Raw genomic sequence first — 15,098 nt, 5'->3', positions numbered from 1 at the left:
TTGCTTATGCTATTCAATATACAGAGATAGTTCCTAAATATTATTTAAAACTGCTATGTTTAGGGGTAGATTTTTACACAGCAATAGATAACTAAGGCAATTTAGTGCCCTGCCCACCCCACCCTGGTAATAGATTTCTTTGCTTACTTCCATGTTTCTTTCAAATGTTTCCTGTTCACCAGAGTGGAAACCACTCATGATTCATGAAAATGCCTAGTATAGTGCTTAATATGTAGTAGGTACTTGATATATGATAATTCTTTTTATTATGAAAACAATATAAGTAATATTAAAAAAAAGTTTGGGAAAAGAAACTCAACTCCTCTAAGGCCTTTTTAAAAAAATTCTTTTTAGTTTTCCCCCTATAATTACATTTTTTTCTGTGAGAACAATTTTTTAAAAAATTTTGATTCAATTGTTCACAAATGGGGTACAGCTTTCATTTCTCTGGTTGTACATGAAGTAGAGTCACACTGTTCGTGTCATCATACATGTACACAGGGTAATGATGTTTGTCTCATTCTATTATCTTTCCTTCCCCCCGCCCCCTCCCCAACCCTCATTTTCCTCTAGACAATTCATCCTTCCTCCATTCTTACCTCCTACCCACTCCCGTTATGTGTCGTCATCCACTTATCAGAGAAATCATTAACCTTTTTATTTTTTGGGGATTGGCTTATTTCACTTAGCATGTTATTCTCCAACTCCATCCATTTGCCTGCAAATACCATAATTTTATTCTTCTTTAGGTTGAATAATATTCTACTATGTATATATACCACAGTTTCTTTATCCACTCATCTATTGAAAGACATCTCGGTTAGATCCATAATCTAGCTATTGTGAATTGAGTAGCTATAAACATTGATGTGTCTGTGTCGCTGTAGTATGCTGATTTTAAGTCCTTTGGGTATAGGCCAAGGAGTGGGATAACTGGGTCAAAAGGTGGGTCCACGCCAAGTTTTCTAAGGAATCTCCATACTGCTTTCCAGAGTGGCTGCACCAATTTGCAACCCTACCAGCAATGTATGAGTGTCCCTTTTTCCCCACATCCTCACGAACACCTCTTGTTGCTTGTATTCTTGATAATAGCCATTCTAATTGGGGTGAGATGAAATCTTAGGGTAGTTTTGATTTGTATTTCTCTTATTACTAGAGAATATATCTGTTGATTGCTTGTAGACCTTCTTCTGTGAAGTGTCTGCTCATTTACTTAGCCCATTTATTGATTGGGTTATTTGTATTCTTGGTGTAAAGTTTTTTGAGTTCTTTATAAATTCTGGAAACTAGTGCTCTGTCTGAAGTATGTGTGGCAAAGATTTTCTTCCACTCTGTAGGCTCTCTTTTCACATTGTTGATCGTTTCTTTTGCTGAGAAAAAGTTTTTTAGTTTGACTCTATCCCACTTATTGATTCCTGCTTTTATTTCTTGTGCTTTGGGAGTCTGGTTAAGGATGTCTGGTCCAAAGCTGACATGATGAAGATTTGGACCTACTTTTTCTTCTATTTGGCTCAGGGTCTCTGGTCTAACTCCTTGGTCCTTGATCCATTTTGAGTTGAGTTTTGTGCAGGGTGAGAGATAGGGGTTTAATTTCATTTTACTGCATATGAATTTCCAGTTTTCTCAGCACCATTTGTTGAAGAGGCTATGTTTTCTCCATTGCATATTTTTGGCCCCTTTGTCTAGTATGAGAAAATTGTTTTTATTTGGGTTTGTGTCCGTGTCCTCTATTCTGTACCATTGGTCTACCTGTCTATTTTGGTGCCCATACCATGCCGTTTTTGTTACTAGTGCTTTGTAGTATAGTGAAGGTCTGCTTCACTCTTCCTGCTAGGATTGCTTTAGCTATTCTGAGTCTCTAAATTCTTCCAAATGAATTTCAAGATTGCTTGCTCTATTTCTATGAGGTATGGCTTTGGGATTTTAATTGAAATTGCATTGAATTTGAATAGCACTTTTGGAAGTACGGCCCTTTTGATGATATTAATTCTGCCTAACCAAGAACATGAGAGATTTTTCCATATTCTAAGGTTTTCTTCAATTTCTTTCTTTAGTGTTCTGTAGTTTATGAATAAAAATGTATGAAGTTTTAGTTGTGTACTTGGTAATTTTTCTGCCTTTTTTTTCACATAACATAAAATTCACCATTGTAACCATTAAAGTGTACAATTCAGTGGTTTTTAGTACATTTATGATGTTGTACAGCCATCAACACTACTCAAAGAAGAAACCCTGTATCATTAAGTAATCGTTCACCACTCATGCACTCTTAATAGTGCCTGATAATCTAATTTGCTTTCTGTCTCTATACATTTGCCTATTCTGTACATTTCATTTCCATGGAATCATATAATATGTGGCTTTTTGTGTCTGAGCTTTTCTCTTAGTGTAATGATACAATGTTCATCCATGTAATAGCATACATCACTTATTTATTTATGTTAGTGTTTTGACAATATTTTATGCTGCTTGCCTTTTAAAATATTATAGTAAAAACATGTATAACATGAAATGTACCATTTTAACTATTTTTAACTGGACAAATAAGGAGCATTAAGTACACTTACAGTGTTGTTCAACCATCATTACTGTTTATTTCCAGAATGTTTTCATAATCCCAAACAGAAACTGTTCCCAATAAACAACTCTACACCCCTGTCCCCTGGTAACCTCTATTCTACTTTCTGTCTGTGTAGATACCTGATATAAATAGAATAATAAAATATCTTTCTTTTTGGTTTATTTCACTTAGCATTATGTTTTCAAGGTTTAACCACATGGTAGCATCTATCAGAATTTCATTGTTTTTGACTGAATAACATTCTATTGTATGTTTATACTATGTTTTGTTTATCCATTTTATGTTGGACACAACATTTTTTTCATGACTGAGTAATATTTTATCATAGGGGCATACCATATTTTGTTTATTCATTCAGCATTGTATTATTTCCATCTTTTGAATATTCTGAATAATGCTACTATGAACATTCATATACAAGTCTTTGAACATCTATTTTCAGATGTTCACTTGGGTATATACCTAGAAGTAGAATTGCTGAATCATTTGATAATTTTATGCCTTTTTTTTTTTTTTTTTTTTTTTTTTTGGTACCAGGGATTGAACCCAGTGGGGCATAACTACTGAGCCACATCCCCAGCTTGATAATTCTGTCTTTTTGAGAACTGGCCAAACTGTTTTCCACAGAAGCTGTACCATTTAACATTCCCACCAATGTATGAGGGTTTCAATTTCTTCACAACCTAGCAACAGTTTAAAAAATTATATCCATATAAATAGATTTGAAGTTGTATCTCATTGGATTTTTTTTATTAAAAATTTTTTTATTGGAATAATTGTGGTTTTGATCTGCAATTCCCTAGTGGCTAATGATTTTGAGCTTTTTGCTTATTGGCCACTACTACATCTTCTTTGGAGAAATATCTTCTCAAGTCTTTTTTTGCCTATTTTTGAACTGGGTTTTTTGTTTTTGTGTCATTGATTAATGTAACTTAAAATTAGTTCAAATTCTCTGTTCCTTTCTGTCATTGTGGTTGTTATTTTAATGGGTGTATAATAGTTCATTGAATTTATGTTTTATATTTCATTTTCCTATTATTTTCCATTCTTCCTATTTCAACATGTATTCCAAACTGTAGCTGTATATTTCCTCATCTTCCTATTTTGTACATATGCTGTTTCTCAGATTCAAGATATTGTAATGCACCCTTTCTCAAAGGATGCTTTGCAGAACACTTGCATCAAGATCACCAAGGTGGGCCTCCGCCTCCAGCCGCCACCACTGCCGCTGCCCCGTCTGCCTCCTCCCTGAGGTGGGGACACGGAGACTCAGAGTTGGAAGTGAAACCGGAATCCAGTTAGCCAAATCCCAGTCCAGTGCTTTTTCCACCGTGCACTCATTGGAGGGAAGATATTTTTCCTCAGTTGGTGCTAACATTTCATTTGCCTGAACCCTGTGTCTGCTACCCGCTCTAAGAGTCAGCTCCTTGAGGACTCAAGATTCAAAAGAGGAGATAGTGAGTGACTTGGGACCAACTCAAAGCTGCTGGGTGAGTCTCTCCCATTGGGGAGGCATCCCGGATGGGGCGGTAGCCCCAGAAGGCAGAGAACTTTGTGAAGTAGAGTGGCTTGGCGAGACGCGCACCCCCCCCCCCCCCCCCCCCCCCCCCCCCCCGCTCGAGCGGTAAACACGGACAGGGAAGCGGAGCGAAAAAACCGCGGAGCGAAGTTTCCAGGACCGCGCGCAGCTTCTCTAAGGAGGGGCAACCTAAGGAGACTCGTCTGCGAAGGGTGAGGCTCCCAGGCCCAGGAGGTAGGTCCGGGCCCCTGGGAACGTTGCCTGGGAAGGCTGCCCTGCCCAGGCGGCAAGACACCCCTTCCCCCGCTGGAGCAGAGAACTCGGAAAGCGGGGAACTTTGCAGAGGAGGCTGCGCAACACACCGCTTGGTTTTGGAGCGATCTGCCGGGGCTCCTGCGGCTGCCAGAGAAAGAGTGGGGTGGCGAGCTATTTGGACTCAGCAACCGCCTGAGCAACGGGGAGGGGGCTGTCCTGAGGAGGTGGAGGTGCGCAGTGAGTTCCTTGGTCTCCAAGCGCCCACACAGAACACCGGGTGGTTGCCTGGAGGAAGAGATGAGCGACGGGTCACTGGGGCTTGGAGCATATGTACGAGGCTCCAAGTGACTGCTCAGAGGAGGGGTCGCATAGCCAGGCGATTAGGGGCAAAGCACGGTCTGGTCTGGGGACCTAGGCACCTTTTCTTGAAAGAGCTACACAGAGACAAGCTGAGGGGCGGAGCGAAGGTTCCAGGACTGCGGGCAGCTTCTCTGAGGAGGGGCTACCTAAGGAGACTCGTCTGCGAAGGGCAGGGCTCCCAGGCCCAGGAGGTAGGTCCAGGCCCCTGGGAACGTTGCCTGGGAAGGCTGCCCTGCCCAGGCAGTAGTTGTGAACTGAGGGGAACCTTTAGGAGGGGAACTGACCAGCGAGACCTCCCCACCGGGTGAGTCTTCCCCGCCGGGTGAGGTTTTCCCACAAGGACGGTAAAACCAGAGACACAGGCCCAAACAGGCCTTGCCTCAGCCCGCAGTCTAGTTCCCCTTTGGATGACCATTGGTCAACAAGTAGAGGCACCTCTGCCCACTAGCAGGGAATATACCCCACCTGAAGACCACCACCCCTAGAGAGGCAGCCTCCTAGGGGAACACCGCAGTATCACCTTCCTCTAAGACTTCAGGCTACTGAAGGATAAGAGGGGATACACTAGCAATCTTCAGGGGCATTATAAGTCAATAGAGGAAATCTGCAACATCTCTGCAGTCCACTGACACCTGAACGACATGAGAAAACAAGGGAGAAAATGCCTCAAACAAATCTGGATGTTACATCAATAAAATCCAATGACAGCATGGCAGAAGAAATGTCAGAAAGGGAGTTCAGAATGTACATAATCAACATGATAAGGGAAGCAAATGATGAAATGAAAGAGCAAATGCAGGCATTGAATGAACACACCAATCGACAGTTAACAGCAAATACAGGAAGCAAAAGACCATTTCAATAAAGAGTTAGAGATATTGAAAAAAAACCAAACAAATCCTTGAAATGAAGGAAACAATAAACCAAATTAAGAACTCCATAGAAAACACAACCAATAGGATAGAACACCTGGAAGACAGAACTTCAGATATTGAAGGCAAAATATTTAACCTTGAAAACAAAGTTGAACAAACAGAGAAGATGGTAAGAAATCATGAACAGAATCTCCAAGAACTATGGGATATCATGAAAAGGCCAAATTTAAGAATTATTGGGATTGAGGAAGGCTTAGAGAAACAAACCAAAGGAATGAACAACCTATTCAATGAGATAATTTCAGAAAATTTCCCAAATCTGAAGAATGAAATGGAAAATCAAGTCCAAGAGGCTTATAGGACTCCAAATACACAAAATTACAACAGACCCACACCAAGGCACATTATAATGAAAATACCTAACATACAAAATAAAGACAGAATCTTAAAGGCTGTGAGAGAAAAGAACCAAATTACATTCAGGGGGAAACCAATACGGATTTCAGCAGATTTTTCAAACCAGACCTTAAAAGCTAGAAGGGCCTGGAATAACATTTTTCAAGCCCTAAAAGAAAATGGATGCCAACCAAGAATCTTATACCCAGCAAAACTTACCTTCAGTTTTGACGACGAAATAAAATCCTTCCATGATAAACAAAAGCTAAAAGAATATACAAAAAGAAAGCCAGCATTACAGAACATTCTCAGCAAAATATTCCATGAAGAAGAGATGAAAAACAAAGAAGCAAATCAGCAAAGGGAGGAGATATCTTAAAGGAACTCTCAAATAAAGAGGAACCAAGTCGTGTCAAAAATAAACAAATAAATGAATAAAATGAGTCAAATGACTGGGAATACAAATCATATCTCAATAATAACCCTGAATATTAATGGCCTGAATTCATCAATCAAAAGACATAGACTGGCAGATTGGATAAAAAAGAAAGATCCAATAATATGTTGCCTGCAAGAGACTCATCTCTTAGAAAGAGATACCCAAAGACTAAAGGTGAAAGGATGAGAGAAAACATACCATGCACATGGACCCAGCAAAAAAGCTGGGGTATTCATCCTCATTTCAGATAAAGTGGACTTCAAGCCAAAGTTAATCAGAAGGGATAAAGAAGGACATTTCATACTGCTTAAGGGAACCATAAATCAGCAAGACATAACAATCATAAATATCTATGCCCCAAATAGTGGCTCACCCATGTATGTCAAACAAATCCTTCTCAATCTCAGAAACCAAATAGACCACAATACAATAATACTAGGTGATTTTAACACGCCTCTCTCACCACTGGACAGATCTTCCAAACAAAAATTGAACAAAGAAACCATAGATCTCAATAACACAATCAATAATTTAGACTTAACAGACATTTATAGAATATATCATCCAACGAAGAGTGAATACACTTTCTTCTCAGCAGCACATGGATCCTTCTCTAAAATAGACCATATATTATGCCACAAAGCTAACGTTAGCAAATACAAGAAGATAGAGACACTTCCTTGTATTTTATCAGATCATAATGGATTGAAACTAGAAATAAATGAAAGAGTAAAAAACAGAAATTACTCCAACACCTGGAGATTAAACAATATGCTATTATATGATGAATGGATAACAGAAGATATTAGGAAGCAAATTAAAAAATTCTTAGAGGTAAATGAGAACAAAGAAACATCATATCAAAATCTCTGGGACACTATGAAAGCAGTACTTAGAGGAAAATTTATTTCATGGAGCCCATTCAATAAAAGAAGTAAAACTCAACAAATAAACAACCTAACACTACAGCTCAAAGCCCTAGAAAAAGAAGAACAGATCAACACCAAAAGTAGTAGAAGACAGGAAATAGTTAAACTCAGAGCTGAAATCAACGAAATTGAAACAAAAGAAACAATACAAAAAAATTGACAAAATAAATAGTTGGTTCTTTGAAAAAATAAACAAAATTGATAAACCTTTAGCCACACTAACAAAGAGAAGACGAGAGAAAACTCAAATCACGAAAATTCGGAATGAACAAGGAAATATCACAACAGACACGATTGAAATACAAAACATAATTAGAAGCTATTTTGAAAATCTATACTCCAACAAAATAGAAAATTTCAAAGATATCAACAAGTTTCTAGAGACCTATGAATTGCCTAAACTAAACGAGGAGGACATACACAATTTAAATAGACCAATTTCAAGTAATGAAATAGAAGAAGTCATCAAAAGCCTACCAACAAAAAAAGTCCAGGACCTGATGGTTTCTCAGCAGAGTTCTACAAAACCTTTAAAGAAGAGCTCATTCCAATACTTTTCAAAGTATTCCATGAAATAGAAGAGGAGGGAACCCTCCCAAACTCATTCTACGAAGCCAATATCACCCTGATACCTAAACCAGACAGAGACACATTGAGGAAAGAAAATTTCAGACCAATATCCTTAATGAACATCGACGCAAAAATTCTAAACAAAATTTTAGCAAATCGCATACAAAAACATATTAAAAAGATAGTGCACCATGATCAAGTGGGTTTCATCCCAGGGATGCAAGGTTGGTTCAACATCAGGAAATCAATAAATGTAATTCACCATATCAACAGACTTAAAGTCAAGAATCACATGATTATTTCAATAGATGCAGAAAAAGCATTTGATAAAATACAGCACCGCTTCATGCTCGAAACACTAGAAAAAATAGGGATAGTGGGAATGTTCCTTAACATTGTAAAGGCCATCTATGCTCAGCCCATGGCTAATATCATTCTCAATGGTGAAAAACTGAAAGCATTCCCCCTAAAAACTGGAACAAGGCAGGGATGCCCTCTCTCACCACTCCTATTCAACATCGTCCTTGAAACTCTAGCCAGAGCAATTAGACAGACCAAAGAAATTAAAGGGATACGAATTGGAAAAGAAGAACTCAAACTATCCCTATTTGCTGATGATATGATTATATACTTAGAGGAACCAGGAAATTCCACCAGAAAACTCTTAGAACTCATAAGTGAATTCAGTAAAGTAGCAGGATACAAGATCAATGCTCATAAATCCAATGCATTTTTATACATAAGTGATGAATCTTCAGAAAGAGAAGTTAGGAAAACTACCCCATTCACAATAGCCTCGAAAAAAATAAAATACTTGGGAATCAATCTCACAAAAGAGGTGAAAGTTCTCTACAATGAGAACTACAGAACACTAAAGAAAGAAATTAAAGAACACCTTAGAAGATGGAAAGATCTCCCATGTTCCTGGATAGGCAGAATTAATATTGTCAAAATGACCATACTACCAAAAGTGCTATACAGATTCAATGCAATTCCAATTAAAATCCCAACGATATACCTTACAGAAGTAGAACAAGCAATCATGAAATTCATCTGGAAGAAGAAGAAACCCAGAATTGCTAAAGCAATCCTTCGCAGGAAAAATGAAGCAGGGGGTATTGCAATACCTGAACTTCAACTGTACTACAAAGCAATAGTAACAAAAACGGCATGGTACTGGTACCAAAATGGACAGGTAGATCAATGGTACAGAATAGAGGACACGGACACAAACCCAAATAAATATAATTTCCTCATACTAGACAAAGGGGCCAAAAATATGCAATGGAGAAAAGATAGCCTCTTCAACAAATGGTGCTGGGAAAATTGGAAATCCATATGCAACAGAATGAAACTAAACCCATATCTCTCACCATGCACAAAACTCAACTCAAAATGGATTAAGGACCTCGGAATCAGACCAGAGACCCTGCATCTTATAGAAGAAAAAGTAGGTCCAAATCTTCAATTTGTTGGCTTAGGGTCAGATTTCCTTAACAGGACTCCCTTAGCACAAGAAATAAAAGCAAGAATCAACAACTGGGATAGATTCAAACTAAAAAGCTTTCTCTCAGCAAAGGAAACTATCAGCAATGCGAAGAGAGAGCCTACAGAGTGGGAGAAAATCTTTGCCACTCATACTTCAGATAGAGCACTAATCTCCAGAATCTATAAAGAACTCAAAAAACTCAACACCAAGACTACAAATAACCCAATCGACAAATGGTCTAAGGAAATGAACAGACACTTCACAGAAGAAGACCTACAAACAATCAACAAACATATGGAAAAATGTTCAACATCTCTAGTAATAAAAGAAATGCAAATCAAAACCACCCTAAGATTCTATCTCACCCCAATCAGAATGGCGATTATCAAGAATACAAGCAACAACGGGTGTTGGCGAGGATGTGGGGAAAAAGGTACACTCATACATTGCTGGTGGGGTTGCAAATTAGTGCAGCCACTCTGGAAGGCAGTATGGAGATTCCTTAGAAAACTTGGAATGGAACTACCATTTGACCCAGCTATCCCACTCCTTGGCCTATACCCAAAGGACTTAAAATCAGCATACTACAGAGATATAGCCACGTCAATGTTCATTGCTGCTCAATTCACCATAGCCAGATTGTGGAACCAACCTAGATGCCCTTCAGTTGATGAATGGATAAAGAAACTGTGGCATATATATACAATGGAATATTACTCAGCCATAAAGAATGATAAAATTATGGCATTTGCAGGCAAATGGATGAAATTGGAGAATATCATGCTAAGTGAGATAAGCCAATCTCAAAAAACCAAAGGAAGAATGATCTCGCTGATAAGTGGATGATGATACATAATGGGGCGTGGGAGGGGTTAGTTTTAGTGTTAGAGTGAGGGTTAGGGAGGGGGCAAGAATGGGGGAAGGAAGGACTGTATAGAGGGAAAAGAGGGATCGGAGGGGTGGGGGGAAGGGGAAAAATAACAGAATGAATCAACCGACATCACCCTATGTAAATTTATGATTACACAAATGGTATGCCTTTACTCTATGTATAAACAGAGAAACAACATGTATCCCATTTGTTTACAATAAAAAAAAAAAAAAGATCACCAAGGTGAGCTGGTTGTGTTGGTACATGCCTGTTATCTGAGTGACTTGGGAGGTTGAGGCAGGAGGATTGCAAGTTTAAGGCCAGCCTCAGCAACTTAGTGAGACCCTGTCTCAAAATAAAAAATGGAAAAGGGCTCAGGATATATCTCAGTGGTTAAGCACCCCTGAGTGCAATCCCTGGGATAAAAAAAAAATAATAATAAAGACAAAAATTAAAAGAGAAAGAAAAAAAAGAAAACATTTTTAAAAAAAATCACCCAGCTGTTTATTTTTAAAAAACTTACATTTCTAGGCTTCATTCTAGATCTATTATATCTGAATGTTTGGGGACTTTATCTCTTTAAAGAAGTTATACATGTCATTTGGAGAAACACTGTACTTTTTAAAAAAATTGCTTTTTTTCCTCATTTGCTCTATCTCAAAGATATTCCATGTTGATATATGAATGTTTACTCAGCTAAGTGATCATTTTAATGTCCACTTATAGGCTCAAAAAAATTACATGTTTTAGGATGCTTAGATTATTTCTAATTTTTCATTTATATAAATGATGTTGCTTGCATCTTTATAAATACTTTAAATACTTTGGACAAACTCAATATATAATATCTAGTCAAAAATATGTTTTTAAAGAGGATTTTAGTACCTGTTTTCCTTTAGACATGTTCTAGTTTAATTCCTATCAGGAGTGTTCTATATTTGTTTCTTTAGTCTCGACTTTCTCAAGCCTATATGTTTATCATTCATTTTGTCTTTGACTCAACAAGAAATAGTATCTTCTTTTGTTTCAATTGATTAATGCTTGTGTTAATTACCTTTTTATTTAATAGGTAAAACCCTTCTTATTATTTTCTTCTTTTAAATTATTTACTTTTTCAGTATCGTATAGATCATTGAACCTTTGTGTTTATCCTTACTGGAGCCTTGCCCTGGATAGACACTCAAATTCTTATCTATTTGATTTGAATTTTCAACAGCTGCAAATTCTTCAACTCTTTTTTTGGTGTGTTCGGGGGGAGATACTAGGGATTTATCCCAGGGAGCACTTTGCCACTAAGTCACATCCCTAGCATCCCAGCCCTTTTTATTTTTTATTTTTAGAAGGGTCTCGCTAAGTTATGGGGCTGGTCTCGAATTTGAGATTCTCCTGCCTCAGCCTCCTGGAGTCTCCAGGATTCCAGGCATGAATCACTGCACCTGGTCAAAATTTTTAACTCTTAATTTCAGATTCAGAACACATAGTATGATTGTTATTGATCTTTTAGTTCCATCTACACACTCATTTTGGTTCTCCCTTCAATTCTCTCCTGTAATGTCTTCTGTTTTTTCCTGAGTTATTCCTCCTCTTTCATGACTTGCTGTTTTAGTTTAAGGAAGTATGCATCCCATAGCTTCCTTGGAAAGGGTGTACAAAAGGGAAAATGTTGTTTTTAAAATTTGAATATTTAAAAATGTCTTTATTCCTGCATGTGTTTGATAGTGTGGTTGGTTAAAAAAAAATGTTGGTTCAATCAGAATTTAACCAGAGGTTTTAACTTTTTTTTTGGTTCTGTCTGGGAGTTGAATCCAGGGCCCCTTATTTATTTATTTATTTATTTTTATTTCGAGACAGGGTCTTTCTGAATTGCTTAGGGTCTTATTAAGTTGCAATCCTCCTGCCTCAGCCTCCCACATCGCTGGGATTATAGGTCTATGCCACCACATCTGTTCAGCAGGTCTTAACATTCTTAAAAAAGAAAGAAACAAACAATACCCCCACACCCCCACCACTCCTGGAAAGTTTCAATGAAGGTTTAAATTTGTATTGATTTTGAAAGATACAAGTCATCTGAATCTGATGGATTTAAAAGTAACCTCCTTACCTCTTTGCTTTTCAGCCCTAATATATATATAGCTTTACTTGGAAATTTCTCTCTCTCTCTTTTTTTTTTTATCTCTAAAAACACGACTTTTATTTCAAGGGTAATTTTCCTCAATTCATTTCTGTAAATAATTTAGAGAATTGGAAAAAAAATGTTCAGGGGGACACATTGAATTAAAATAATTACAGTTCTCCAGCTAATTTTCTTTTTTTATTGTAAACAAATGGGATACATGTTGTTTCTCTGTTTGTACATGGAGTCAAGGCATACCATTTGTGTAATCATAAATTTACATAGGGTAATGTTGTTTGATTCATTCTGTTATTTTTTTTTCTTCCACCCCACCCCTCCCACCCCTCTTTTCCCTCTATACAGTCCTTCCTACCTCCATTCTTGCCCCCCTCCTTAACCCTAACCCTAAACCTACCCCTAACCCTAACGCTAACCCCTCCCACACCCCCATTATATGTAATCATCTGCTTATCAATGAGATCATTCGTCCTTTAGTTTTTTGAGATTGGCTTATCTCACTTAGCATGATATTCTCCAATTTCATCCATTTGCCTGCAAATGCCATAATTTTATCATTCTTTATGGCTGAGTAATATTCCATTGTATATATATGCCACAGTTTCTTTATCCATTCATCAACTGAAGGACATCTAGGTTGGTTCCGCAATCTGGCTATGGTGAATTGAGCAGCAATGAACATTGATGTGGCTGTATCTCTGTAGTATGCTGATTTTAAGTCCTTTGGGTATAGGCCAAGGAGAGGGATAGCTGGGTCAAATGGTGGTTCCATTCCAAGCTTTCTGAGGAATCACCATACTGCTTTCCAGAGTGGCTGCACTAATTTGCAACCCCACCAGCAATGTATGAGTGTACCTTTTTCCCCACATCCTCACCAACACCTCTTGTTGCTTGTATTCTTGATAATCGCCATTCTAATTGGGGTGAGATGGAATCTTGGTGTAGTTTTGATTTGCATTTCTCTTATTACTAGAGATGTTGAACATTTTTTCATATATCTGTTGATTGCTTGTTGATCTTCTTCTGTGAAGTGTCTGTTCATTTCCTTAACCCATTTGTTGATTGGATTATTTGTATTCTTGGTGTAGAGTTTTTTGAGTTCTTTATATATTCTGGAAATTAGCGCTCTATCTGAAGTATCAGTGGCAAAGATATTCTCCCACTCTGTAGGCTCTCTCTCCACATTACTGATAGTTTCCTTTGCTGAGAGAAAGCTTTTTAGTTTGAATCTATCCCAGTTGTTGATTCTTGCTTTTATTTCTTGTGCTATGGGAGTCCTGTTAAGGAAGTCTGATCCTAAGCCAACAAATTGAAGATTTGGACCTACTTTTTCTTCTATAAGATGCAGGGTCTCTGGTCTGATTCCGAGATCCTTGATCCATTTTGAGTTGAGTTTTGTGCAGGGTGAGAGATAGGGGTTTAATTTCATTCTGTTGCATATGGATTTCCAATTTTCCCAGCACCATTTGTTGAAGAGGCTATCTTTTCTCCATTGCATATTTTTGGACCCTTTGTCTAGTTTGAGAAAATTGTATTTATTTGGGTTTGTGTCCGTGTCCTCTATTCTGTACCATTGATCTACCTGTCTATTTTGGTACCAATACCATGCTGTTTTTGTTGCTATTGCTTTGTAGTAGAGTTGAAGATCTGGTATTGCGATACCCACTGCTTTGCTCTTTCTACTGAGGATTGCTTTAGCTATTCTGGGTTTCTTATTCTTCCAGACGAATTTCATAATTCCTTGCTCTATTTCTGTAAGGTGCATCATTGGGATTTTAATTGGAATTGCATTGAATTGGTATAGCACTTTTGGTAGTATGGCCATTTTGACAATATTAATTCTGCCTATCCAGGAACATGGGAGATCTTTCCATCTTCTAAGGTTTTCTTTAATTTCTTTCTTTAGTGTTCTGTAGTTCTCATTGTAAAGAACTTTCACCTCTTTTGTGAGATTGATTCCCAAGTATTTTATTTTTTTTTTTTGATGCTATTGTGAATGGGGTAGTTTTCCTAACTTCTCTTTCTGAAGATTCATCACTTATGTATAAAAATGCATTGGATTTATGAGCATTGATCTTGTAACCTGCTACTTTACTGAATTCACTTATGAGTTCTAAAAGTTTTCTAGTGGAATTTCCAGGTTCCTCTAAATATATAATCATGTCATCAGCGAACAGGGATAGTTTGTATTCTTCTTTTCCAATTCGTACCTTTAATTTCTTTGTTTTATCTAATTGGCTAGAGTTTCAAGGACGATGTTGAATAGGAGTGGTTAAAGAGGGCATCCCTGCCTTGTTCCAGTTTTTAGGGGGAATGCTTTCAGTTTTTCACCATTTAGAATGATATTGGCCGTGGGCTTAGCGTAGATGGCCTTTACAATGTTAAGGAATGTTCCCACTATTCCAATTTTTTCTAGTGTTTTGAGCATGAAGGGATGCTGTATTTTATCAAATGCTTTCTCTGCATCTATCGAAATAATCATGTGATTCTTAACTTTAAGTCTGTTGATATGGTGAATTACATTTATTGATTTCCAGATGTTGAACCAACCTTGCATCCCTGGGATAAAACCCAGTTGATCGTGGTGCACTATCTTTTAATATACTTTTGAATGCAATTTGCTAAAATTTTGTTTAGAATTTTTGTGTCGATGTTCATTAAGGATATTGGTCTGAAATTTTCT

The sequence above is a fragment of the Sciurus carolinensis genome, chromosome 5 (genome assembly GCF_902686445.1).
Source record: "Sciurus carolinensis chromosome 5, mSciCar1.2, whole genome shotgun sequence".
Lineage (NCBI taxonomy): Eukaryota > Metazoa > Chordata > Mammalia > Rodentia > Sciuridae > Sciurus > Sciurus carolinensis.
This window is presented reverse-complemented; position numbering follows the sequence as displayed.